The sequence below is a fragment of the Phascolarctos cinereus genome, unplaced genomic scaffold (assembly GCF_003287225.1).
Source record: "Phascolarctos cinereus isolate Bilbo 61053 unplaced genomic scaffold, phaCin_HiC Scaffold_1;HRSCAF=81, whole genome shotgun sequence".
NCBI lineage: Eukaryota > Metazoa > Chordata > Mammalia > Diprotodontia > Phascolarctidae > Phascolarctos > Phascolarctos cinereus.
In genome coordinates, this window is record NW_027555514.1 from 154,887,013 (window position 1) to 154,914,839 (window position 27,827).

General features: G+C 34.7%; 1 protein-coding gene across 2 annotated transcripts in view; it reads right to left on the reverse strand.

Annotated features, from left to right (window-relative positions):
- SEMA3A (semaphorin 3A) overlaps nucleotides 1-27,827 on the reverse strand; it is a 645,372-nt gene that overhangs the window by 405,132 nt on the left and 212,413 nt on the right. The window contains exon 3 of one of the 2 annotated variants that reach the window (XM_020999769.2): nucleotides 10,067-10,132. The exons of the other annotated variant lie outside the window; for it this stretch is intronic. The gene's annotated coding sequence lies outside the window, so the exon portion shown is untranslated. The remainder of the gene's footprint in view (nucleotides 1-10,066; nucleotides 10,133-27,827) is intronic. 2 annotated transcript variants of the gene reach the window in all.

The window sequence follows — 27,827 nt, forward strand, 5'->3', positions numbered from 1 at the left end:
CAATGTGATTCCATAATTTACCTATAATGAAGGTTTTTTAAGAATAAAACTAATAAGTATGCATCTAGTAGTATGCAATCTTACATACAAGGAATAACTTATTTTTTCCACCTCCTCTATCAGTGTGTAGGGCTACACTTTAAACTTCAGTTCAACTGCTGAGCTAAAAGGTCAGCATTTTTATTATCCTCTCAAATGTAGGTGAACCTATTATATTGTCCAAACAGGAGTTGACTATAAAGTTTGCATAAGTTTAAGACATGGTAGTTATTATCCTCATCCGATTAGAAGGAAAAAAAAGTATATCTAGTCTTAGGCTGAGGAAGTATTCTTGACTTCTGATCATTTCTCACTTTAGAAGAGTTGTGGTTGACCTTCCAGGGCACAATGATTTTAATAGCTCCCAAAGACATTGTCCTATTTAGGGCAAGGCTAATAATCTAGGCCAGATTGCTCATGGCCTTGGGGAATTTGACTAATTTAATCTAAGTGCTTAAGGAGTATAAAATGGTAACTATTTGGGGTGCTTTGGTGTATTTGTACCAGTAGGGTGTATTTTTGGAAAGGGATATCCTACTCTTAAGAGGAGAAGTAGGAAAGATAAGAGAGAGTAGGTGTGGCTTCATTCAATCAATTTATATCTGGATTAAGGTTATTACCAATAGGTTGAGAGATAGGAAGCATAAAAGCTCAATAAGATGAAATCTTGGTTCTGATGTTGTTCAGTCCTGTCTAATTCTTCATGACTACATAGAATTTTCTTGGCAAAGATGCTGGAGTGATTTGTCATTTTCTTCTCCAATGGATTAGGCAAACAGAGTTAAGTAACTTGTCCCAGGTCACACAACTAGTGACTGTCTAAGGCTGAGTTTGAACTCAGGTCCTCCAGACTCCAGGTCCAGTGCTCTATCCACTGGGCCACCTAGCTGCCCTCTCTTTGTTCTGATGACAAACTTATGAGCCTGTCAAGAAATAGCTATAATCACTTGCTAGACTGGTAGACAAACTTTCATTACCAGGACCTAAAGTGACAAGAGAAAATGTTAAATGCAGTTATTGACTAAGAAAGGACATTAGCTAGGAAAATATGCCACCATGTTAGTGGCACTGAGGAATTAAGAACATACCAGGGAGCTTTCACATCATTGATACCAATCTTTTTAAAGAAGGGAAAACAGAGGTCTAAAGAGGTTAATCCATTTGCCTGGTATGAGAGAGCTATCACTTGAATTCTTCTGATACAACATCCATTGATTTTACCAGTACATCATGATTCTTTAGTATTACAGGGAAGCAGAAATTATGTAATGTTAACTGTGTAGTTGATTCTAGTAGACTAGTGGAGCCAAGCACCTTAGTATGAAAATCTTAGGTACTGACATTATCATAATTGGCTTTGGGAAATGTTTAGTCATAGGTTGAGAAGACATTATTTTTAAGTTTTCTATCCTTGCTCTCCTCCCCTTCCCATTTAATTTTAATAAAAAATGTCCCTCACAGGAAAAAAAAAAAGTTAATGCTAACCTATTAGGCTGCTCAGTAAAAAGTTTCTCCAAATTTCTGGGTAACACCTCAAGATAAATGACACATGAACCACCCATTCTGTCCCCTACCACATAATATATCTCCAACCTTTCCTACCACAAATGCCACACATATAAGGCTGACACATTAAATTTCGTTTTTGTTTGCTATAAAATAAGTACTGAAAATTAGCACTAATATTACATATTTAGTTCTGATATTTTTATTGTAATTCAGTCACCAGTCAACAATTGTTAGGATCACACTATGTGCAAAACTCTATCCTAAGAGCTAGTAACATAAAGACAAACAAAACAAAATAAAAACAGTCAGAGCTCACAGTCAATCTGAATCTTTTGAGAAGCAAAATTTTCAGAGAGAGCATTCTTAGTCATTAAGTGACAGGTGTGCAGTGGTTAGAGCACTAGGCTTGGAGTCAGGAAGTTTAGAGTTCAAATACAGTCTCAGACACTTACTAGCTGTATGGCCCTGAGTAAGACACTTAACCTCTATTGGCCTGAGTTCATGATCTATAAAATGGGGATACACTGGAGAAGGAAATGGCAAACCACTCCAATATCTTTGCCCAGCAAGCCATACAGAGTCATTTAGAGTCAGACATGACTGAACTACTGAACAAAGTAAAATTTATACAAATTAAGCATCAAGTTAAACATCTCTATAGCTTTTAGTGGTTTTATTAAGTCATCCTTCTTTTCTTGTTATAGAGGTTACAGAGACAGAGATTTCAATAAGTAACAAAATCTGAAAATACTGAAACATATTTGTGCATTATCAAAAGAAACAAAGGGTAAACAAGTCTTCAATATGTTTGTCCCTTATTGACAGTAAATTACAATGGTCAAACTGTGTACTAAAAAAAAGCACTGAAATATACATCTACTGGAAATGAAAAAGAATAAAAGAATTAAGACATTCATCATAAATAAAAATTACCCTAGAAAGAATGATTTCTCAGTTGGTCAATATGAGGCTATTAATCTGATAAATCTGCCTTCTGGACATAACCTCCATGACTTCAGTTGTAGGAAAAGGAGCCCACAAGGCACACCACGATACTCATTTTTCTTGGGGAAATTATGAAAAATGATCCAAGTTTGGGTGTGCACAGACTAGTGTACAGAATATCTTATTGTTTGTCTTATCAGGCCTCAGTTAAGTCTGAATGAAGATGACTAATACACATCTTAGGACATCATCTCATTAATAATTCAGTAAGATAATCTCCTGTTGTTATGTATGTTATGACATGTAGAATAACGAAGTAAACTGTCAAGTCTTGTAAGTCACACATCTCCAATAACATTTTTTTCAAAAGAAATCAGAGGCAGCTAAGTTGTGCAGTGAATAGAGCACAGGCCTTGGAATCAGGAAGACCTGAGTTCAAATTCAGCCTTGGACACTTGACACTTAGCTGTGAGACCCTGGGCAAGTCACTTAACCCCATTACCTAGCCAAAAGAAAAAAGAAAAAAAAAGAAATCAGAACTTGAAGACCGCTGTATCAAGAGATCATTATTTATTATTGTTTGTCCTTTGTTCTCAAAGAAGATGATGCAATTACTTGCAAATGAATTGGACTTAAGTGAGTCAGGGCTGTACAAAGTCACCAGCCTCACTTTATCTTCAGGAGCCATCTGGGTTCAGTGTCAAAATATAGATCAGTTTAACTGGAGATGGCCCAGGATTCAGTAGGAGACCTTGGACTTTTTAAGCTAAGGTCTTTCTTAGTTCTCACTTTGACTGTGGCAACATCCATTTAGTGATTAAGACTGGTTAAGAAATGAGCCAAGGAATAGCCCCTTTTATTTAACCTAAAAATAAAAAACAATAATCTGAGAAGGGAAGACGCTTAGGGTAAGAAGAAAAAGGAAAAGTGGAGCCCCAAAATAATACACACCAGGATTATAGCTAGCATTTATATAGCCATTTAAGGTTTGAGAAGTGTTTTACATAAACTATCTCATTTGAGTTCCATAACAACCCTTAAGGTTGGTGTTATAATTATCCCCATTTTACAGATCTCGACTTGGGTCTCCCAACACCACGTCTGGCTCTATATATTACTTAACAGCCTCAAATAGAGATAACAACAAATAGTAATGATATTCAGATAAATTACAATAGACAATGTTGCTATTCAGTAATTGAAATTAAAGTATATATATTTTGTTAATAAAAGGTAAATGACAAGTGTTTAAAGTGTTATGCTATGCCTATTCTTTTAGGTAATTTTATTGAACTTTTAGAGAAATGTACTTTGTGTTAGCTTTCTGATATGTTATTGTGTCTTCTGTGTCAAAAGAATAATAATCAAGAAGATACACAAAACTTTAAAGCAACCTCAGCAGTGTTCACCATCTTTCCATTTGCTTGACAGGGATGATACGAAAAGATGACAGCTTCAATTAGGTTTATGTAGAAATAACTGCTGAAAATAAACTCAGAAAAATGTAAATCCAACATTGGGTGTTCAACTTTGTGTTGCAAATGAACTTAATAGCACTACACCATTAAAAATCATCTGTTACAATAGAGGTTGGGAATGGAAATGAAAATAGCATCCCTTTGAGATATCAAATTTTCTGTCTGATGTGGTCCTTAGAAACTTACATAGATGTTCTTTCCCCAGAAATACTCAGGTTAGTTTGTACCTTACAGAAGTTGACAAGGCAGAAAAAAGGAAAAAAATCTACACAACATTTCTCATAGAAGAGACATAGGTAATAGCAGAAAACTGGAAATAAATTTTTTGTTTTAAGGTTGATGGCAAAGTGAAGAAAATAAAGAAACCCAGAAGTCACATGTAGTGGTTCAGAGTGAAGAAAATAAAATACATAGGTGGAGACAGCATCAAAAAGCAGTAAAACTCATTTTAAATGTGGATGATATCAGTACTACCTCATTACCATTAATGCACATTATGTTCTATTCACTTAACAAACATTAAATAATAAGAACATGCTTGCATGTGCCCTACTTCCCAACCACTTTTCTAGCTATTTTTGTCTAGGGTATTTTCTTTGTTTGCTCTTTTGACTTTTGCTTTTAATTTGTTTGAGAAAGAGGTTTAAGTAATTACAACACGTGATATGATCATCTTATTGCAATGTGTTTTTGCAGTGTGGTAGGATAGAATGAGAAATTAATTTCAAATCTGAAGATCTCAGTTTGGATCTTATGACCTTTGTGACTCTCTCATGTCCTATCTAGGCCTTAGCTGTTGCCTTATGAAAAATGAGAGAGCTGGACCAGGTCATTTAGAAGGTCTCTTCCATTTCTAAACTATGATCCTACGATGTTTTATTATTACATAAATTTCTTTCCCCTTTGGTTTTGTTTAGTAGGATTTTTTTTGTCTCTAGGGTTTTTTTTCATATTTTTCTTTTTTAACTTAAAAATCACCTTGCACAAACATCCCACTAAATAAAAAGCAATAAAAGGATAGGATTGTACATAAAATCACAAAATTCTGCTCTCATCTTACCTCTTTAGTCTGACTACCAGCCCATTATTAAATTAAAATTGCTCTTTTGGAAGTCATTAACAATTTTGAATTGCCAAATCTAAGACGCTTTTCTCCATCCTCATCCTTTCTGACCTTCCTGCAGCTTTGGATAATGTTGATCACTTTCTTCATAATCGTGTCACTGTAGGTTTCTGTGACACAACTCCTTCCTGGTTTTCCTCCTACTTATCTGACCACTCTTTCTCACTCTCCTTTGCTGGATCTTCATCCATTTTATTTCTGCTAACCATGGGTGTTCCACAGAGCTCTATCCTTGTCCTTCTATTCTCTCTCTCTCTCTCTCTCTCTCTCTCTCTCTCTCTCTCTCTCTCTCTCTCTCTCTGTTATTTCACTTGGGTGATCTCAGTTCCCATGGATTCAATTATCATCTCTATGCCAATGATTTTCAGATCTACTTAGCCAGGCCAAACCATTTTTCCTGTTTCACATCTCCAAATGCTTGTTGTACATCTTGAACTGGATGCCCCATAGACATCTTAAACTTAATAAGCCAAAACTCAAACTCATTATCTTTCCCATAAAATTCTCCTTCTTCCTAACTTCATGAGTGTTCCACCATCCCCCGAGTCATCCAGGCTCACAATCTAGGTATCATCTGCAACTTGCACTACATACAAGTCTGGTGCTAAAGCCTATAAATTTTTCCTTTGCAGCCTCTCTTAAATATGTCCCTTCCTCTCTTCTGACCCTACAACTGTCTTGGTGTAGGCCTTTATCAACTCACGTCAGTACTACTGCTATAGTTTGGTGGTTGGTCTACCTGCCACAAATCTCTCCCCATTCCAGTCCATCCACCTGTCAAAGTGATTTTCCTAAAGCATATCTCTGACCATTTCACTTACCCTACTCAGTCAACTCTAATGGCTCCCTATGAGCTCTATGATGAAATATAAAAGCTTCTATTTATAGTCTAAACCTTTCATAACTAGCCCAAAGCACCCCTATCTCCACCTTTCTAGTCTTCATATACCTTACACTGTCCCTTCCCCTCCAATTTCTGAGATATAATTACAGTGGCCTCTGCTTTTCCTCCTGTCTCTGAGCATTTTCATTAGTTGTAATGAATGCATGGAATGTCCTCTCTCCTCATCTCCACTTTCTGGCTCTCTTTAAGGTTCAGCTAAAATCCCGTCTTCTAAAAGAAGCCTTTGCCAGTCTTTCTTAATTCTAGTTTCTTCTCTCAGTGATTATGTCCAATTTATCCTCTACATAATTTATTTGTAGACAACTATTTGTCAGTAAGTTGTGAGCTCCTTGGAGGTGGTAACTATGTTTTACCTTTATTTGTATTCCTGGTGCGTTTCACAGTGCATAGCATATAATAGGAGCTATGCAAATATTAGCAACTGTTACATTAAATTTAATAATAGTAGCAAAGTTATCCATTTTGTGACCCCCTTCTGAAATTATTTTGCATATTTTCAAGTATTTTATTGAAGGTTCTTTTTTTTAAATTTTAGATATCTAATATCTTCCCACAAACTCAACCCTTCCCTCTGACAGAATGTAGAAGGCATAATTTGTTATCTTTCTGCTTTTTGGTTATTATTCTTACCTGTACTGACTTTTTTTTTGGTATCATATTTGATTATGTTTATCATACTTAAAACAACATTCATCAATGAAAGTGAAAATACATTTTAAAAAAATTCTTGATCCAGGCTTCTGGATCACTTCCCATTGTCAGTCGAATAATTTTGGCAGATTATCCTGAGTAGCCTAGTAATTTTTTTTTTTAAGCAATTGGGGGTTAAGTGACTTGCCCAGTGTTACACAGTTGCTAAGTGTCAAGTGTTGGGTCTGAGGCCTGATTTGAGTTCAGGACCTCCTGACTTCAGGGCTGGTGCTCTATTCACTGTGCCACCTAGCTGCCCCCTGAGTAGCCTAGTATAAAAGAATCATATTATCTTAGAGGTAGAAAGGAATAAGAAAATGATTTGAGCCAAGTAGCATTTTAACAGGAAACCCTTAAATAAAATCCCTTTTACCTGAACTTATGGTTGAAAACTCCAATCAAAGGAAACTCACTGCCTCCAAATGGATACATTTTTACTTTATTTTATTTTTTTGCCAGGCAATTGGGGTTAAGTGACTTGCCCAGGGTCACACAGTTAGTAAGTCTCAAGCATCTGGTCTGAGACTGGATTTGAACTCAGGCCCTCTTGACTCTAGGGCTGGTGCTGTATTCACTGTGCCACCTAGCTGCCCCAATACATTTTTAAATATCAAGCTGAAATCTGCCACTATAATTTTTAGCAATTATTCCTGGTTCTAATTTCTGGGAATATACTAAGAATAATCAACAAAATAGCACTTTAAGATACGTGAAGACAGCTATAATCCTCCCACCCTAACTCAGAGTCTTTTATTTACCAGGCCAAACATTCCAGATTCCTTCAACTGATCCTCATCATGATGGTGTGGTTTCTACTTCCCTCCTCCTTTGGGTAAGTGACTGTTTATCAATGTCATTGTTAAAATGTGGTACCCAGAACTGGGTGGAAAAAGTACTCTAGATGTCATATAAGCAAGGCATATTAGACAAGGATTTCCAATGCTCTAATTATCAGCATTCTGCCTTTGTGATGCAATCATAAGATTAGGTATTTCTTTTATGCTATAATTATTGTCATTCTGAATACTCTGTTTTTATTAATAAAGCACAAAATTGGTAGATTTTTGGTAGTTACATCTTACTGTTTAATTATAGTGTACTTACATACCATTAGAACTACTGGGTCATTTTCACTTAAAAATATTATCTATCCTTGTTTCCCCCATACTGTACTTGAAATGTTTATTTTTCATTTACATATAAGTATAGGACTTTATATTTATTTATTTCCATTATATTTTATCTTATTAAATATGCCTGATTATTCTAGTTTCTCAAGATTTTTTAAAATTATAATTGTCATCCAACATGTCAACATTTTTGCTCACATAGTTTCCAAACTTCATGTCATTTTCAAATTTGTTTTAAAAATAAAGGCTTCTATGTCTTCATCCAGAAAAAAGGCTTTATCTTCATACTGACAGAGAACTTGCTCTAGCCAGGTTGGTGATGAACCATTTTTTTTCTTTTGTATCCAATGTTTCATTGTGTCTTAGTTCACCTAACTTCAACCACTTGGTTCACATATCTCAAACTTATTCATAAGAATATTATTAGAGATTTTGTCAAATCCCATATTGCCATACAGGTGGCAGTATGAAGTTAGACTAACTCAGCTTATAATAATCACCAATTTCTTCTAAGTACTCACAACCTGTAAATGATTTTGATCTTCCCCTATGACATCTCTATATTTTGAAAGTCTTTTTGCACTATGTAGACTGAAGATTGTGGTTATTTGGAAAAATGATATCTCTAAAAAATATTGATACATTGTTGTTGTTGTTTTAATGGATCAATGTTATGACCAGGCAATAGTAGCAAACAGTTTGGTTTGTACCAGGCACTATGCCAAGTCCAGAAACTTCAAATTTGTTTAGTTTTACTTTGAAGCAATGGTAACAGATTTAAGGCTAAGCAGAAATGTAATTTTAAACTGTCTCCTTGAAGAATCTTCTACTTTATATCAATTGTTTTTGACATGATTATATTTATGGAGAATCATTTTCCATGTCAATATAATACACTATTTCTCCCTATTCCTGGGTCTGTTTTAGATATCTTCATGAATAACACAACAATACACAATTAGGTCATGAGTAAAAACTGAGACAAAAGCATCATCATCACCTGCCTTGGGTAGATACATGGAATAAGGGGTTGCCTTTTCATTACATTTTTAATTGATCTTCTCATCAGATCCAGAAGTTCCTAGGGCAAATTTTTATTTTATTGGCACCATCTCTGAAGAAGGGAGTACTATTTCTATATCTTTAGCCTCATGGTTTTAGGCTTTATAGTATTTTACACCATAAAAATTAATTGTAAGCTAAAAGACATTGTATCTTTCTAATGCTAGATACCTGTGCAAAACAAAAACAAAATCATTTGATATAGTTGGACAAGGTCAAACTTGATTTTGGCCTTTGCTTATGTGCCCTAGTTACAGAACATTTATAGTCTCTTAAAAGTCTTGTCTTTAAGCTCTTATGCCATCAAAATTAGCCTGACTCTACCGAGCACACATAATGCTGATTTAATGATGCCTTATTTGATTAATTACTCAAACTTTTCAACAATTTCACACTAGCCCCAACCCATTTCTACCTTAGAGTAAAAAGTTTATTTATAACTTTTAGTCAGATTGGTTCAATGCCTGGAAATATAAAGAACGACACTGACTCCTCCTTGCAAATTCCCAGTTCCTCATAAGACACCATGGGGAATATAATAACAAGGTCCCAAAATTTATTTATTCTAATAATATAGATGTCTTGAACACAGATTGCTAGTGGTGTGAAACATTGCAAATTATTGCTAATATTGTCGAATAGAAGAGTCTCTGTGAAGGAGCTATACTACAAATACGGAAAATAGCTTCTAACAACATAAACTAAGTAGAACAAGCTCAAAGAATACATGGTGAAATCTACATCTTTATTAATGGTCTTTGTGAGGAAATACTATCTATGGACAGTGTTTTTATTATTGAAACAGTAAAACTTTAATAAATTTCCATTTTGTAATCAAGGACATTTGTAAGTGCTTTTTTCCAAATTCTACAATATTATGAAGGTATGACATCTTACAAAGGTATCATAAAAATAACCCAAATCTAAAATTTTTCTGCCATGTGAATTATTAAATTGCCTGAAATTAAAGATCTTATGACAGAGATGGCACTCAGGAATTTTCAGGAAAATAAAATGCTACTCTTCCAAACCCTATTTTTTGTTTGCTGTAAATAGAAGTAAAAGATCTATAGATGAATCTCAGAAAGCAGGATGGTTTATATTGCACTTTTCAACATGATCCAAAGTGACCATTTTGAGCATGTCTGCTGTGGTTCTACAGTAGAAGATAAATTCTATTGCTTACCTGGAGCTGTTGAGAGGAGATTTATTGTCTATGGTGTGCAGTTCAAAGAGGATCCCATCCTTATTGCTATGGGGAAAAAACGTGCTGTATTGTAAATCAGAAAAACAGACAAGGGATGAACAGGCTTTCAAAAAAACATAACTTCATTTTTGTTAGCTTTGGTTTGGTGGGTGATGTGATTAGAAAAAATTCTTGCAATAGGCAACTATCAGAACCCAAAAAGGATAAAAGGTTACCATAAATTTGTAAGTAAAAAAGTAGTACTACATCATCAAATTGCTTGGTTTATGTATTCGTATATAATATGGTATATGTGTTTAAAAGATACAGATGCTAGAAAACTCATGAACATAAACATCTAAATGAAAGCAAAACATTGAAATACAATGTATCTATTGTGCTATAATTAATAAAAAGCTACTATTAATATATTTCATTTTTTTATGTATTCTATATCGCTTTCATTTCCAAATACAGCACTGCTTCCCTCTCATTAAAAACGATGGAGGATGGAAGTGGCACGGAAGGGAAGCAGTTCAGTAGAACTAATCAACACATCAAACGAGTCTAAGAATATATGCAAAGTTTTGAATGAATAATTCTTGACCTTTACATAGAAGTTACATTTTCTCCCTTCTTCTTTGGTGCCAATCTTGACTCCAATTACCAATGCTAAATTTTGGGGTTTTTTGTTATTCTTTCTGTTTCCATTGTTGTAGTCATTGTATATCCTATTTTCTTTGTTCTGCCTGTTTCACTTTGAAATAGTTCCTAAATCTTCCCATGTTTCTTTACATTCTTCATGTTAATCATTTCTTACAAAATGATAACATTCTATTAAATTCATGCATTGTAATTTGTTGAGCTATTCCTTAACTTATGAGTATTAACTTTGTTTCCAATTCTTTGCTGATACAAAAAGTGCACCTACAATGTTTTGGTTTATGTGGGAATTTTATTTCCAACTTTGACCTTCTTGGCACATATGCCAGCAGTATGATTTCTGGGTCAAAGGGAAAGGATATTTTGGATTTTTTTTGCATAATTTAAAATTACTTTAGAAAATTGTTGAATAAATTCAGAGGTTCGCTTACAGATATCGGTAAGTGGTTCAACAATTTATTAAGTGTTTAGTATGTGTTAGGAACTGTGCTAAGTGCTGGTGATACCTATCTATAACCACTCCAAAGTTTACTGTTTTCACTTTTTGTCATTTTTTGCCAATTTCTGCATGTAAGGTGATACGGACTAGTTGGATTTGAAAATCAGTAAGCTTTCATATAGTTGATAATAGTTTGCAATTGTTATTTTGTGGCTTCTGTTCATATCAATAAACAAGCATTTATTAAGTACTTATGATATACCAGGTACTATGCTAAGCACTGGAAATACAAAGAAATGACAAAAGACAGTATATCTATTAATTTCTTATATATTAGGGAGTAATTCTTGGTCCTCTATGTTCCCAGTAGTTCCTTATGTACATCTTGGATATCTAGATCAGAGATATTTAATGCAAATTCTACTCTCTAATCCCAATGAACAATTGATAGCTTCCCTTTTTATCTTAGCTATTTTGATGTTTTCACGCAAAAGGGTTTTCAATTTCATCCATCATGTCACATTACAAGTGAATTATAATAATGGAAATTTTGCTGAAACATATATTCTGTTTGGCCAGTTTTGCTTTTTAGGGCATTCTTTTCCTCACTGGCTTTTTGTACCTCTTTTGCCATTTGGGTTAGGCTATTTTTAAGGTGTTATTTTCTTCAGTATATTTTTGGGTCTCCTTTAGCAAGCTGTTGACTTGTTTTTCATGATTTTCTTGCATCACTCTCATTTCTATTCCTAGTTTTTCCTCTACTTCTCTTACTTGCTTCTCAAAATTCCTTTTGAGCTCTTCCAAGGCCTGACACTGATTCACACATTTTTCTTGGAGGCCTTGGATGTAGGAGCTTTGACTTTTTTGTCTTCTTCTGGTTGTATATTTTGATCTTCTTTGTCACCAAAGTAAGATAATATAGTCTGACTCTTTTTGCCCTGCTTGCTCATAATTCTGGCCAATCACTTGAGTTTTAAACTCTTTGTTAAGGTAAGAGTCTGCTTCCAATGTGGAGAATGTACTGTCTCAAGCTTTGCAGGTTTGTACAGTTGTTTTCAGAGATACTTGTAGGGACCTGTAGATTTTCAGTTCTCCCAAGGTGGTATGACAAGGGTCGAGGTGTTTACTCCTTTCCTGGCCTGTGCTCTGGCCTATTAGTGAACACAAGCACTCCTTTCTATCCTGGAACTGTGAGGAGAGTTTTCTCTCTACAGCCACTACAATCACCACCACACCAGCACTCCTCCTCACCCCAGGACTGCCTCCCAGAACTGTGACCCAGATCCAAGCATGGGCAAAGCAAGAGATTCCTGCCTCAGCACTGGCAAAGAGATCCCTGCAATTCCCCTCTGATCAGCCACTGGATTCCCCCCTCAATCTGTGGGCTGGAAGCTTAGGAGACAGCTGTCCCCCCCTCCCCCGCCCAGGGCCACGCTCTCAGGGAACTAGATCTGAGACCCTATACTCCTCTCTCAGCACCACAGAAACACACTTCTCCCACTGACCTTCTAAGTTGTCTTTAACTTTCCTGGGTTGATAAGTCTGGAAACCACCGCAGCTGCTCACAATTCAGTCCTTTGAGGCCTGCTCCAGGTTCGCTGTGGCCTGTGAACCCATGCCAAACTGTGATCCGCTCACAGCCTGGCGCAATATACCTTTCTGATCAACCATCCAGATTGTCTTGGGTTGGAAATTTGTTTCACTCTTTCTTTTTGTAGGTTCTGCTGCTTTAGAATTTGTTTAGAGCCATTTTTTATGGGTATTTGGAGGGGTTTGGGGGAGACCTCAAGCAAGTCACTGTTTTCACTCTGCCATCTTGGCTCCACCCCCCCGAAACATATATTCTGAATCATGTATCAATGACTAATGAAGGAATTTTATTAAATTTTTCTACATGTATGCATGTCTGGATTCTATATGCTTTGCATATCCTTCCTGATGAAACACATCCATATCCCCTTATCAATATTTCATCATTAATCTTTATAATAGTTTTGTAAAGGCATATCCAAGGAAAATAACATCATGAGTGGGGAAAAAAGCACAAGATGTTATTGAGAAGCCACATTAATGCCATTATTTCAGATCATCTTTATAGAATTTTTATTCTAAAACAGCACAACTTGGTAACAAGGGATGCATTTACAGTTTCATGGTTATTTCTGAGAGCATCATTTTTTTTTCTTGTATCATTTGGTGACATTACTTTAGTAGTATAAAGTGATACTCTTTTTAGCCCATTTATCATGCCTGGAATACTACCATTAAGTATATGAAAGGAAAAGTCAGAAGAATTCTTGAATAACTCAATATTGTCTTGATTGAAAAAAAAATTCTATTTGGTTTGACTTGACATTTCTTTCTGATGCAACATTTCTATTGAAAAAATGGAATAATCCTTAAAAATGCAAATACAATTATTTTGGAGTCATTTAGCTGAAGTGAAAGATATAGGATAAGCATTAAAATGAGGGTATTTGTGTTTATTTTAATACTTTGCTATCAAACAAATACTCCTAAAGAACTTCACTTGAAAAAAAATTATATCAACATGAATAATTTCTGAAGACAGATTTATGCACATCCATAGGTAATTGCTTTTCTGCGACTGGTTTCCATTGTTATTTCCCTGGATTCCTACAATTTCTTCACCTTTCTTGTGTTTTCAGCATAGATTCATCACCTTTGCTTAGGTGTATATCACTGGAGGTGAAGGTTTCCATGGCAACTGGATGAGACCCTCAGGCACATCCCTAATGACTTTGGGCAGCACTTCCAAACATAGTTTGTTTGAAGGTCCAATTGTTGTCCAACAGGGGTGCAGTTGATGAAATACAGATGAGTGGAAACCCTGTTTCATTATATAGTCTCATATTTACTACAGTCAATTATTCTTGGTACTAGGAGAACATAAATAGACTGATTAATGAAATCCAGAAATAATCATAAGCCATCATTTTAATCAAGAGTTTCATATTACTGCCCCAACACATATTTTATCAAAACTTCTAGCCAGTGGCAAAAATTGACAAAATTGACCTCATTTTGTTTATTAATATAAAAGTATTAATAAATAGAGGATTGATTCCCCTAAAAAAAATGTGATAGGAAATCAAAGGTGCCTGAAAAAAGCCAAGCTCAATGGTGGCCTCTAAAAAATTCAAAGTCGATTTTTTTCCATAGCTGTCTTTTAAAACTCAGAGGCAGAGTGGTACAGAGGAAAGAATACTGGATTTGGAGTAAGAGGACCTCAGTTCAAATATTAGCTCCATCACATACAATCTGTGGCAAGTCATTTAGCCACTGTGGGCCTCAGCTTCCTCACCTGTCAAATGAAGACATTGACCTAGATAACCTCTAAGGTCCTTTCTAACTTTCAGTCAAGTATCCTAAACCATGAAAAACTTTTAGAAGTTTATGTATAATACCTTTATATTTGCCATTTTGATTTAAAAAGGGAAATGAAAGAATGTAAAAATATTTATCAAACACTTGCTATGTACCAAACATGGTGCTGTTTTGAGGTTATGGATACAAAAGGAAAAATAATGCCTGTCTTTGAGGAGATTACATTCTAATAAGGAAAACAACACACATAAGGGAGTGGTACCTAGAAAGGGGTACTTTGGTCCATAAAGTTACTGGAATTATGAGTGGGGCCACAGAAAATTATATTGACATGGCCCATCTTGGAACAATGGCAGACTTGAATTGAAGCATGGTTCATGGTTCTAGAACTGCAAGGAGAAGAGGATGAGGATAAACTATAGGTATAATAATAAAGCGGGTCAATGAATATCTATTCAAAAATATTATTGCTTTGATCACACTATCAGTTTTAGTACACGATGATGTCAGATTTACTTCACTGAATATAGATGCTTAGAATCAAAACAGTAGAACATGGTTATTACATGATTGACTATACTAGCAGAGGATTTACCCTAGTTTATAAGAGAATGCAGTATATGTAATGTAATCATCACGGAATATGATATAGAATACCCAGAAATGATAATTACCCTACTTGGAGGGTCAGACTATAGTACGTTACCATTCATAAACGGCTCCCACTGCACTCTAAAATTCACCTGACACTATTGCCTCACTCATTGGGTTCAATCAAACTCAATGCTTGATCTATTTTTGAACTCCCTCTAAAAGTCACTATGGTCTTTTGATAGAACTATGGAAATATTAAAGATCTGCTTTTTATTATGGTCCACAAATTATACTGGAAATATATAGAAGGGAAAGAGCAATCAATGAGTACAAGAAAGAAGTGCAGGGGACTAAAAGACAGAAAAGGAATTCATGTCACCAAGCATTTATTATGAGTATAATTTGTTCTAGATACCATGCTAGAAAATAATCATACTTAATAAAAAAAAAAAAAACAGAAGCAAGACCTGCCCACTCTACCAGGTTTATAACTGTTGTAATTGTCTAGTTAGTACTAGAGCCAAAGAGTTATTTGAGGTTACAGACACCATGCAAAGTGTAAGTGGTCCATATGGGAACCCAGAACAAGTTAGTATTACCATTAATAGCAGAAGAGGGAAGAATAAAGAGCCAACTCTCCACCCCAATACTATTTTGTTTCTCTAATAGTGAGGTTCACAAATCCTCAACCTAAATTTGTCAGCTAAATATAAATCTTGATGTCTCAAGAGTTGGCAGCCCTCTAGGTAGGTGAAGTCATTTCCTACATTAGCAGAATACAGGCATTTTTAAGTCTGCCAGCTAAATGACTGGAGGAAGATGGCTGTATATGTATTCTGTGCCAAAAGGTCTATATGAATGTAATGTTAAAATTTAAGACTTAAACATATTCATGACAGAAGCCAAAATGATGGTTCATTTTTTTTTTCAGACCAATCATACTTTTCAAACCTTGCATTTCTGATCAACTTTAATTTAAATGACTTATAGGTGAAAATGACTAAATGATTTAAGGATACTTTAGGCACCTGTTTAACCAGACCCAGAAGAATTTGTGAAAGATGAGTAAGGGTTGGAAATTCTCAAGGCACCTGGAGAGTTGGTTGTAGGGGACATATTTTTACTGAAACATAGTGGTATGTTGGATGTTTTAATGCCATTCACCTTGGAACACTGTGTGTTGTGGCTTTGAGTCTTCAAAAACTCAGGGGATACATGTGACAATACCCCTTTCAAATCTGTGAATTAACTTACAGACCCAGGCTGGTTAAAGGAAACAGAGGAGAGAGGTTTTCAATAGAATTTGGGAAACTAATAATGTCAGAGTACTTTTATTCCATTGAATTAGCTGAAATTGTAGCATGCTAACAGGTAATAGGACTATATTTGACCTTTTCACCTTTCTACATTTCCTAGTATTTAGACACAATTTTGGCTGTTTCTCCATTCCTTAATTTTATACCATTTTTCACTCTGATATAATTTTATATTATCAATTTTATTTAACTATATCCATCCTTTCTCTATGCTGATATTTACATAGGGTGTCCCCAAAGCTTTAAGATATTAAAGCTTAATCTGCAATTAAAGGTCAAAATTTTAGTATCTGTTAAAGTTTCAAATTGTCCTTAAGACTTTTTGAGACACCATGTAGGATGTCAGGATTTTTGCAAGATAATTTACAAACATTTCCTTATTTATCCTCATTACTATCCTTTGGAGTTGTGGCTACACCTATTATCATTCCCATTTTACAGAGGAAGAAAATTGGGGCTAAGATGGAAAAAAAAATCTGCCAACTGACACACAACTAATTAAGTATGAGAAGCAGTACATGAACATGTCTTCCAATTTCAAGTCTAATAGTCTTGCTTTTATACCCCTCTGTTTCTCAATTTCACCTCAATCTACATGAAGGGAAAACTTGAAAAAAACAAAGCAAAAATAATATTAGTACATAAATTATATATATATATATATATATATATATATATGTTCATGTATATTTACACATGCATACATAACTATATATTCAAAGCATTTCTAATTTTGTTAGTGTGGATACTCTCTTTACAGAGGCAGATCACAACCTCTCTATAATTTAGTAAATAATATTTATACAGCACTAAGTATGTGCCAGGCAGTATGCTAAACATTTTTTACAGATATCTCATTTGATCCTCACAACAACCCTGGGAGTTAGGTATTATTATCTCCATTTTACAGATGAGGAAACTGAGGCAGACAGAGATTAAGTGACTTGCCCAAGTTCACAAATCTTGTAAATGTCTGAGGCCAGATTTCTGGAAGATAATCTTCCTGCCAAGTTAGGTCTCAAGAATACATTATATCCACCTGATGATGAATCTTTTCAAGTTTAACTGGAAGAACACTGATCTCAGTCCCTCCTAGAAGCCTTTCCAGATCTTTCAAAACTTGTGTGCTTCAAGAAACTTGTGTCACCTTCTTGGTTTGACCAGATAGGCACAGATAGACATAAGCTAACTCTCCACCCTTCTCTATCTCCAAACTTTGGTGCAGAATCAACTCTATACTATCTTCTCCTATCTCTTGACATCTTGTCCTATCACTAAAGACTTCTTGTCAAACCTCAACCTTGGATTACTCTCACCTACTGCCTTTTTCACTTCTATGCCCTTGCTGCTGAATAGAGCTTAAGGGAATCTTGAAAACCATGCTGATCAGGTGTACTACAAAAGTATGTTATCTAATCTCTGCTGGGTCCTTGATGGAATAAGAGATTTATTCTAATTGATTGGCTGTCTTATTCCCTAAAATGGCTATTTCAAATGTTCTCATCTCTCTGAAAGCCTCTCATAACACCTCCTCCCAAGATCTTAGGGAACCCCTCCACTCACCATTTTAGCAGAGAAGCAGGCTCGTGCTTCACTGAAAAGATGGCATTCACCAAGACCTTATGCTTCTCCTCAATATCCTCACTGAATATAGCTTTCAAATCTTCCTGTAACAGTCAGCAAGTCAACTTGTAATCAGAAAACAGTGTTTACTATATGCCAGACCACCTCTTCATCTTCATTCCTGTATTTGAAGGGTGACACTTTTCCTTGTGAAATACATTTCTTCCACTGTATCCTTTATCCTAGCCCCTCCTCTTTTAATCATCAAATTGCCCCTATTATCATATATGCTCTATTCTTCAGTGTCTTTATATCTGGTTACTCTTTTCCTGCTACTATAGTTTTCTTACATGTTATTAAAAAATATCTCACTCGATTCTTCTATCCCTGCTATCTTTCTCTATATCCCCCCATACTTCATTGCTAAAGTCCTTGAGAAAGCTATTCCTTCATCTTCTCTCATTGCCTTCTAACCTTTCAGAAATTTGGTTTCTGACTGCACCATTTAATTAAGATTGATCTTGTTGAGGGCAACAGGGATTGTCTTTTGCCTCTTTTTGTAGCTCCAGCACTTGCCTTGAAACCAGGAGGTGCTTAATAAATATTAATTGATGGCTGTCTCCAAATCTAGAACTGTCTTTCACCTCACCTCTACTTGTTAGTTTCCCTGCTTCCTTCAAGACTCAGCTTAAGTCTAACCTTCATCAGGAGGCCTTTCCAGATCCACCCAGATGCCAATTCCTTCCCCACTTAGAATACCTTCTACCTATTCTGAATATGTTATATGTACTCAGTTATGTATATGCTATTTTCCCCCATTAGAATATAAGCAGGGACTTTCCACCCCTTCTTTGTACCCCCCAGTGCTTAGTATGGTGCTTGGAACATAGAAAATAATTTATAAAAGTCTGTTAGCTAAAACATAACCACACACACACACACACACACACACACACATACGCTTATAATACTAATCATCATATTTTTTAGTAATGATTTATCCTTTGATTAGCCATATTTTATATATATGCATGTTTCTTGGCATGTGCATGTATATATATGCATCTTATCAAAACATGAAATCACTAATACATGATCAAATAGCATTAAATATATATGTAAATGAATATATGTATATACATGTATATATGTTTTTATATGTGTGTTGTGTGTATACATATGCACACACTGATATCTATATTCAGTGGGTAAAAAGCAAAGAAGGAAGAAGGGGAGAGTAGCCCCAAAGAAAATTCAAAATAATTCTTGTCATCTTGGAGGCATAGGTTCATTTAGTTAAGAATTTGGCTTAACCCAGTTGATTGCTATTTTCCCACAATTTCTGAATCTTTATGTTTGTCCTTCCCCCGCCCCCTCCACCCTGCCTTGGGCTTTCTACCATAAGAAACTGATTACTTTTGCTCCAAGGGGAAAACAAAGACCAAAGCATGATTCAGCTCTTTGTATGCCTCTAGTATGAGACATAGAGGTTATTTCAGGTGTGCTTTTCAAACTTGATTACCTAATGAGTATCGTTAAAGGGCTTTGTACTTTCCCAGACCCACCTCCTCTTCTATTTCTGCTTGGACTTTATTTGTGATTAGCTATCACTTCTTCCAGACATCCAGAATTTTCTGCTATGTGTGAAATTTGGGAAACTTTTGATATTTATTTCTATCTAGTTTTAGTTTGCTTAACTAAAGTCATCAAAAACCATTTTCCCTTTGTGTTTTTATGAGGTCCCTGAAAGTGTGTTGATACTGTGGTTGATTACTAAACCAAATTCTTTACTAACATGAAATTTGAATTTTAACATGTGATTTTTCTAAAAATGTATAACAAGTAGTTGAAATTCCATGTTACACATGTTATGTCAACACAGTTGTCCACACATAAAGAATTCTAGGAGTAAAGGGCCTATAAACACCTTCTTGGAGAACAACTCATCTTCTTGGACATGTGCCTGGGGCAGGGAGGGGCCAAATGACCAGCCAAGGGTGATTCTGTCAGTATGTGTCAGAGGTTAGGTGTGAACTCAGATCATCTTTGATTCCAGATTGGTGTTTCAGTACAGACAGAAAACATTTTGCCCAAAGCCTGGCAGGGACTGCCTTTGTTACTACCTGTAGAGAATTTGAAATTATACAGAGACGTAAGTGAAATTCCACTGCAATGTTCCACCCAAACATTCAAGTATAAATGTAACTTGCCAAGCTTGGTCCTCTAGAGAGGAAGACAATCAACTAGACAGTATTTAACACTGTTCCCTCTTCCCTCTGCTCTTTCAACATAAGCAGAGCCACAGGCCAAGGATAAAAAAAATTACAATGGAGGAACAGTAGAAATTACCTCCCAAATTCTTAAATTTCTGTTTAATGGCTCTGAATTTTAAATTATGTGCTATCCTGAATAATGAATGGGTCATATATAAACCATAGAAACAACTGCAGCAGAGTTAAACAGGGTCTGGGGTTGACCATACTCACTTCAATCTTTCCCATATTTGAACCTTATCATCCCAAACTCTAGGATAATCTAAAGCTATATTTGTATATTTAGTCATTAAGTAATACACAATTTCCAAAGACTAACACTGACAGATTTCTTTTATGGGTCAGTCTTCAAAAGTTATGATGGTGGAGTAGGCGAGAGCAATAATACCTGCAAAGTTAGTTGCCAGATCACATCTCTGCAATGGTTGCTGTCTGGTTGACTGCTTCAGGTGATAATCTAGAAGCATGGACAGTAGTCTAAAAGCATCACTGTTTCTGAAACTTTGGGATGAAGGATCCTGAGTCTGAGGTGAAGAGGAAGTGTCAGGGGAAGAAGAAAGGGGAGGAGTATCCAGGAGAAGAAGGCTACTAATAAGGTAAATTTCAGCAAAGAGGTCAAGAAGGGTGAAAATATTCCATTAGATTAGGCAACTAACAAATACTTTTAACTTTGTAGAGGCAGTTTCAGTTAACAAAGAGGTTAGATGACAGAGAAGAAGGAGGAACACAGGATATAGAAAGGTTTTTATGGAGTTTAGTTATGAAGTGGAGAAGAGCTAAAGAATAACAGCTGTTTTTTTTACTATGCTGTCTTCATTTGCCATAGCTTTCCTTCCAAGGAGCAAGAGTCTTTTAATTTCATGGCTGCAGTCATTATCTGCAGTGATCTTTGAGCTTAAGAACATAAAATCTGACACTAGCTTCCATTCCTTCTCCCTCTATTTGTAAGAAGTGATGCCAAGAAGTTGCCAAGATTTTAGGTGGTTTTTTTTTTTAATGTTAAGCTTCAATCCAGCTTTTATACTGTCCTCTTTCACCCTTATCAAGTAGGTTCTTAATTCCTCTTCACTTTCTGCCCTCAGAATGGTATTCTCTGCATATCTGAGATTGTTGCTATTTCTCTTGGCAACCTTAATTCCAGCTTGTGATTTATCCAGTCTGGTATTTATCCTGGTGTACTCTGCATATAAATTAAATAACTAAGGTGACAATATACAGCCTTGTTGTACTTCTTTTCTAATCTTAAACCAACCAGTTGTTCAATGTTTGGTTTTAACTGTTGCTTCTTGGCCTGCATACAGGGTCCTCAGGAGACAGTTAAGATGGTCTGGTACTCCCACCTCTTGACATATTTTGTTGCTGATGATAGGATCAATTTTATGGATGACAGGTGGGTTATAATCAAGAGTACATGAAGACAATTGGTTTTGGAGAGAAGGGCCACTTCTTTATGTGAGGCTGGCGTAAATTTAGAGAAAGTGGGGGTAAGATGTCTGACATGTTAGATGAGGAGTCAGAAGAAGGGAGAGCTCTTTTTTAATTATCTTTTTTTTTCTTTCAATATGAAGCAACGTCCTTGATTGAGAGAGTAGAGGAAAGGGATGCCACAGGATCTTATTACCCAAAACAGGTAAAATTCAAATTACAAAGTAGGAAAAGAGTATTAGAGATTAAAAATTAATGAATACTGTTATAAATATTTTACAGCAATATATCAAAATGTTTACTATTTCTAGAAAAAGGAGTACTATCACAGTATATTTATAATAAGGATGAAAGGATGGTTCAACATTGGGAAAATATGATAATGTTATTTAAAACAAATACAATCCAAACTACATGTTTACATGAGTTTATGAAGGGAAAAAATCCTTGAAAAAGTAAAACACTAATTTTTATTAAAAAACACTAAAATGATTAACCAGAGAGGTGGTTATATTTCAATAAGGTAAATAGATAACTATAATAAGGGCTAATATTTCTAGTCAGGAGTCACTAGAAGCAAATACAGGAATGAAGCAAACTTTCCTACGAACATCTGGCATACTTGTAGGAATGCAAAAGATAATACTAAAAGTGAGAAGAAAGAAATTAAAGGCAAAAGCTCTGGCAAAGAGGAGACAAAATTATCCCTATTTGTTAGTAACAACTTGTAACTAGTAAAGTAGAAATGCTTTACTTAGGAAACCAAAGAAATTTAGCAGAGAAACTTGTGGTAGTAATTAATAGCATTAGTAAAACAGCAGAATGCAAACTAACTCCATGAAATTATCAACACCTTTACATAAAATACCAAATTTCAGGAGGAAATAATGGGAGGGGAAATCACATTAAAAAATACAATACACAAACCACCTGGGAGAAAACTTATATACTCAATGCTTATACCAATAAATTAACATTTTTTAAAGAAATGAAAAATGACATAAACCTAAGGATGAATCCATAGCCCATGATTTAACCCAACAAAAATACCCAAAATGATAATATTATTTACATTTTTTCATGGTTTTAGTGGTATTCCAGTTCAATTACTAATGGGATACTTTAAAAGACTAGACAGAATAAATTGTTTTCAGAAACAAAGGTTTTATAATCTCAAGAAAATTAATGAAAACATAGAAATGAAGGGGGGATATAATTTCATATCAACAAATTATATTATGAATAGGACTTGTCCAAAGTATTTGGTCCTGGCTAAATAGATCAGTGTAAAAGCCTCATTAAGCACTAATGAAAAACAATTAAAATTAAAAAAAAAACTATTGTGTAACACACCTTCAAACATAAGTCAGAAGCATTCTATTTTAGGAAAAATATGGGGAAAATTGGAAAGCAGGTCGGCAACTGCACGCATGCACACACACACAAGCATAGTCACATCTGATTTGAGTATAAAAGCTCACCTCCATACTAAAGGAAAAGGGGTGAATATGGCTAAGAGGAGAATTCTTAAGCCAAGAAAGGGTAGGGGAAATCACAGAAAGATAAAAGAGATAATTGCATTACAATGAAAATGTTGCACAAACAAAATCAATGAAACTGAAATAGGAAGAAAAAATGATAATCTGACAAAAAAGATATTTGCATCACATATATATGATAAAAATATAAAGGAAATTAGCAAAAACATGTAAGACAAAGGGCTATTCCTCAATGGATATGTAGTTAGAAGATACAAAGAAAAGGTTATCAACTGTTGCAAATTATTATTAACCATATGAAAGTTTGCTCCAAATCACCAAAACACAAAACAAGTGTTAAGTTTTTTACCTTAGAGCTAGCAAATTTTCACTGAAGAAGTATTGAAAGATTTAAAGTATTGTTGGGAGTGCAGAAACATTGACACATTAATACATCATTGGTAGATGTTTAGGAGAGGTTCAGGGCGTTATTGTGCAAAGGATCATTCATTGTCTAATGTATCAATTAAGAAATTCTTTTAATAAAAATATAGTAGTTGACTTCCAGGTAAATGCAGTTTTAAATAGGTAAGTGAAGTCTCAAGGAGGTAAACTTAGCATTCAAGGAAATATTTTAGGACCTTAGGAAAATCCTGATTAATCCATAGGTCCCTGTATACTCCTTGCCCAAAGAGTCCACAGCTGGGTTTCAAGTCAATATACTATGAGCAAAGTTAATTCCAACTTCCCTCAGTGTTCAGTAATCAATCAATTAACATTTACTAGTCACCCACTAGGTGCCAGTAGTATGCTAAATAGAGTGCCCTTACAACAGAGGGGAAGAGAGGCAAAGTTGAAATAGAGTAACTCAAACTGTTCTGTTTCTGCCTTATTGATTCCTGGCCATAAAAGTCTAGCTGTGAATTAGCCCAACCATTCTTGAAAGCAGTTAGGAATCATCTTAAGAAAGTGACTAAAATTCCCACACTGTTGAACACCATTTCTAGACTTATATTCCCAAGGATATATGTTGTTGTTTAATCATTTCATTTGTTTCCAACTTGTCAAGACCCCATTTGTAGATTTTGTTGGCAAAGATACTGGAGGGGTTTGCCACTTCTTTCTCCCATTCATCTTTATAGATGTGGAACTGAAACAAACAGGATACTTGCCCACAGCCATAACTAGCAAGTGCCTGAGGTGGAATTTAAATTCAGGTTTCCTGACTGCATGCCCAGTATTCTATTTCTTTCGCCACCTATCTGCCTAAAAACAATGCATCATTAATTTAACAGTGTGTGTGTGCACACATATATGCATGTACATACAGAGATACACGTATATGTGTGTATGTGTGTGTATATGTGTATGTGTGTGAGAGTATAAATAAAAGAAAGGAGCCAGCAGACCACACTTGCTGTTGACTTCTAAGTATCTCCAATGAGAAATACTCCTATAGTTCTGCTAGTGTGGAAATGGTCCCAAAGACCTCTTACACTACACTACTATTAGAAGGGGTAGAAGCAATAACTACAAATTGCATATAGCCAACTAGTTTTGTGGAGAGAAAAAGAAGGGGTAGTTAGAAGGTCCAGGAGCTAAACGCAAGTTCAGTTCTAAAAGAGAATTTATGAGAATGTCCAGGAAGTATTCCATTATCTTTATCCTGAGAAAATGCATATGGAATCTTAGACTCTCCAAATTCAGAGGGACATCAGAAGTCAGTCAGTCCAATTCTTTCATAGCGGCATCAAATTCAAATAGAAATGGATCCACAAAGGCCACATGTTGGTTTAAAAAATCACAAACTGACATTATCTTTGTTGTATTATATTTTTATTTATTCTGTTGAACATTTCCAATTACATTTTAATATGGTTGATCTGCTGGTGGGATTTTAACATCTTTGCTCCAGCAAACCAGGAATCCTCTAACACGAGAAGGAAATGAAACACTCTGACAAACACAAAATCAGTCACAAAACATAAAATATTTTAAAGTAAATTTTATTAATGTCTTTTAATTGCTTAAATTTCTTGTTTTAAGTCCCCCCCCCCAAGCGTGGAAATAAAAGGTAATAAATAAAATAAAGCCCTTAATACACAGATGCATAGTCAGGAAACAAATTCCCACTTTGGCCACATCCCCAAAATATGTGTCTCCTTTTCCATTATAAGTTCATCACATGTCAGGAGGTGAATAGCATATTCTATCTTCAGTTTTTTGGACTCTGGATTTATGGGAGTTCTAAAGTCTTTCAAAATGTTTCTATCATGGAATAAATTTTTCTAGTTCTGCTTGTTTCACTCTGCATCACTTCATAGTTTCCTCTGAAACTGTTCAATTCATCATTTCTTCTGACACATCAATATTCCGCTATATTTTCTCACCACTATTTGTTTAACCATTTCCCAATCAGAAAGAGAACATCTCAGTTTCCAATTTTGGACTACCACAAAAAGAGCTGCCATAAATATTTCAAAAGGTAAGATATCATAAGAAAACACAGCATGTAATAAATTCAAACTAATAAACCCCTTAGAACAGGGGATGATTCATCACGTTATACAAGTATGCTTAATTTCTGACACTGTTTAACTCATTTCCTTTAAATAATGGCCATAGTAGTCAACGTGAAATATGATTTAAGTTCCAAAAATTCAATTTACATATAATCTTTTAGAAAAATACTTAGCATATAACATAAAACATTTGAACAGTAAAATAGTAATATTTAATTTTTTGAGAATCAAAAATTCTACTTCATATGTTAGGAAGAAAACACTTGAGAAATAATAAACATTGATTTATAAAGGGTGATTTTCTTTCAGATATATACTTTGTAATATAAATTTGTTTTATAGATATACAAACACTGTCTTCATTAATTTTTTTCATGAGTTAGGGACCAGACATGACAGGCCATTGCTGTAGGCTTCCATTGCCCCCACTTAAGGAACCTTACTCTATCAGTTGTAGTATGGCACCTCCTCTGAAATTCATAATCTTGAGCAGTCATTCAGAGCAATGACAGGTGAAGTGAACTGACAAATTGACACAATAAGCATGTGTAACAGCCAAGACACTTGAACTCAATGTTTCCAGACTTAGAAGTCAATTTATTAATATTTTAATATGTCCCAAAAAGGGACAAAACCCCAAAGGGTATGAAAACTTTAAATATAACCCATGAACCAGAAGGAGTGATTACATTAAATTTGTGCTATGTATTTAAAGTCCATAATACCTATTAACTTACATTTGTTTACATCTCACTTGCCTTCTCATGTGCTCTGTTATCCCCTCATTTTATTTAAAATATATTACTGTAGCAATTAAAAATGTACTCTTCTTATATATTTTTCTTTTCATTGTTAATCAATTTGGCTCTAATCTCATTTGTTTTGAATGTTCATCTTTTCTAATGTGTACCATGAGCCTCTAAGAATGGGAGAATGCATCCTTAACTTACAGTTTTCTTGGTTTCTGACACATGGAAAGTGCTGATTTGAAATATTTTAATGACAGTGGTAGTCTCAAATATAGGAAAATGGAATGGAAAGAAAATGTATAATCTTGGATCTTGATATATAATCACTTTCTACAGAGTTGATACGCAAGTTTAAATTAATAGGCTCTTTTCTTGGTTATATATTAAATCATCTGTTCTCCATAATGACAACATCTTTCTTTCAGCATCTCTTAAAAATAGTAGAAACAAAGTCTAAGGCATAAAATAGCCATTTAGAGAAGAGTGCTTAAGTGTAAGTTGAAATGTGCCTATTTTATGTTATTGTGTATGCTGTCATTATATAGAATTAATATTTCCTAGGATCTGAAATTTTATTTGGTCAATATTCATATCAAATGTTTATAGTATTATATAACTTTTTTCTTTCTTTGAAAATATTCTAGATTAAATGTCATAGTTGAAAGTTACCTTTATTGTACCCTCTGACATTGTTACTGCTATCATATATTCATAGGTGCTCCTATGGGTTTTAGTCTTCATCCAAAATATAACACTGCAATGAATGATACTAATTGATTATGACCCATCAACCGATTGTAAGGCATGTTCTATTTAAAATGGCTGTAATCCTAAGATATTCATTTAATGATTATAATGACTATGGCACTTACATTAGATCTGAGGATCTATCTGAAATCTTAACAAATTTGGAATAGTTTTCAATTAGTACACAGGAAATTTACTTTGTGAACCATGACTCATTTTATTAATGCTCTGGGGGGAACTGAGATGGGGAAACCAGGAGATTATTAGTTGTTGAACATGAAACAAATACTTAGGCTTTACCTACTTAATACAGTGACAGAAAATAACATTGGGTTGAAAACCATGAATACTATAGGAATAAATGTAAATATTTTTAAAGAAATGATGTTGTAGTCATTCTTCTAAACTAATTTGTCCTCCTTTGCTCCTCTTCCATTGCATAAGACATGAAGTTTATCAAGTTATGACATGTTTGGAATTAAATATTCATGCTGATTCTCAATATCAATTTCAACAGTTTCAGGATGACAGAGATTAGGGACTTTATATTTTTAAATATATTTCAAAATTTATTTTTAAATTAAGTGGTATATAATTTTATATATGTATATAATTAAGTGGTAGGTCATAAAATTAAATAAAAA